Here is a 2500-nt window from a genome sequence, read left to right as displayed (position 1 = left end):
TTGCACACAGGGGATGAAGGAACACTGCAAAGAACCTTGAGTAATGCTTACAGTGCATCGCGTGAGGTGCGCCGATGGCACTAGCCCCTTACGGGGAAAACAAAGACTATGGCAAAATATCTGTGCACGGTTAATTAATGAGTAATTGACGCATAAAATAAAATTAATATAAATAAATAAACAAATATATAAATTAGGCCTTTAAACTTTGGGAAATAGTAGACCCTGGTGTAGATGCTTTGGCAGTTTTGGAATAATGGCTCTATGGTCACCACCCAAACTACATTTCAAATTAGCACTTAATGTGATCCAGTTGATTATAAGGAGATAATCTGTAATGCGTGACCGCTTTTATAAGAAAGAAATCATCATCATTATCGACTCCTACAAAGGGCAAGTAATTTAAACAAAGAAATAAAATAAATTCTTAATTGGACTTTAAACATTTTCCGCTAGTTAGACCATTAATTGGCAAGACATTCACTGCTATTGACAAAATCTGAGCTGATCGTTAAAAATCCCGTAAATTCTTAACATCTCAATTGATTTCCGTCGGTGAATTTCAGTAAAGAAAAAAAATCGTATCCTCTGTGAGATTTTGAATCAAGGTGTTCATTAAACAGACAAGCTGACGAAATGAGAAGAGAGAGAGAGAGAGAGAGAGAGAGAGAGAGAGAGAGAGAGAGAGAGACATTAACAGTCGTAGGAAAGAATATTCAGGGAAAAAGGAGAATTCTAGAAAAACGAGATTACATACACACATGAACATAAACAGAAGAGAAAAAGTCGAATTCTACTTTTCAAAACTGGACCGTTCATGCTAAAGTCTTTTTTCAACATCAGTGAAAATCTGAGAAGAGGCGGCATGGGTTTGTTTTTTCTCTTCAGCGAGCGAAATCAACCAAAGAGGAATGCTGTATGAGAAGTCCACGTCCAAAGCATGAACCTGGGATCAGAAATTAAGTGGAGAATTGACAGCGTCAAGTTGGATATTGGGAAACCATAATTCGATTTTATCATTTAAAGCAAATCCAGAGTACTTAGGTTCACGTATTCCAATAAGAATATGGTTTCCTTCATTTGGGAGGGTTGGGGATGGAGAAGAGGCAGTTAGTTAGACACTTGGAAGTCTAAGTGTAGTTGGTTAGGTCAGATTAGGTTAGGATGAATAAATGTAATTCTCAGTGCTATCCCACGAATTTTAGGCGCTCCTAAAAATATGTATGACAGCGCCAATATGCACACACTGTTCAATTTCATATAAGCTCGAAATTCCTAAAATGATGGTGAAAATTTAAAAAGCCGACTGTTGGCCATTTCGCATTTCGTAGACTGATGGTAGTACCACAAGTTTAACATTATGGGAAAATAACAAAATACAGAATCTTTACACTGACAAAGCCCTTTGTTGGCCGACTCGGTAGAGCTTCAGACTGTCATTCGATGGGCCGGAGTTCAATTCCCGCGGCCGGCTGATGAAGAGTTAGAGGAATTTATTTCTGGTGATAGAAATTCATTTCTCGCTATAATGTGGTTCGGATTCCACAATAAGCTGTAGGTCCCGTTGCTAAGTAACCAAATGGTTCTTAGCCACGTAAAATAAGTCTAATCCTTCGGGCCAGCCCTAGGAGAGCTGTTAATCAGCTCAGTGGTCTGGTAAAACTAAGGTATACTTTTTTACACTGACAATGAACTTCTGAATCGGATTGCCTTGAAGAATAGAGGACAGACTAACGCTACTTAATGGAGAGAGAGAGAGAGAGAGAGAGAGAGAGAGAGAGAGAGAGAGAGAGAGAGAGAGAGAGAGTTTACAAATATATATGTTTCAATGTTTGAAATCCCACTAATTATCTTCTCAGATTACGGAATAATAGTACCCTGTTACTAAAACAAATGTAAAATATAAATGGTAAAATGTACCATTTCTCTTGCAAAGTTTCAAGAATAAAAATATCCCAGAGAAATAGCCAACAATGGAATGTTACTCAAAGACAATTACTGTCAGGTCTGATCAAAACTATCCTGAACACAGGTACGATGAAAATCGGGATATCACCACTGAAGCTTAAGACTTGCAGAGCAGTGGGCGGAGCTTTCTTTTTATCAGAGCTAGAATGAAGATAAAATACTTTCAAGACAGCTCTAAGAGTTACGCTACGTTCGTTGTCTTAATGGCAATTTACAGGCAATGATTTTCGAGTTAAGAGTGTGTACCCAGACACGCAAGTTCATTGTATGTGTATGTAATTATATATTTATATATATATGTATATATATATATATATATATATATATATATATATATATATATATATATATATATATATAAATGTGTATATATAAATATATATATACACATATATACTGGAAATCGTTGTCTTAAATGCAATTTACATGTAATGATTTTCCAGTTAAGAGTGTGTACCCAGACACGCAAGCTCATTGTATGTGTATGTATATATTTATATATATATGTATGTATATATATTTATATATATAT

Source organism: Macrobrachium rosenbergii, chromosome 21 (assembly GCF_040412425.1).
Source record: "Macrobrachium rosenbergii isolate ZJJX-2024 chromosome 21, ASM4041242v1, whole genome shotgun sequence".
NCBI lineage: Eukaryota > Metazoa > Arthropoda > Malacostraca > Decapoda > Palaemonidae > Macrobrachium > Macrobrachium rosenbergii.
This window is presented reverse-complemented; position numbering follows the sequence as displayed.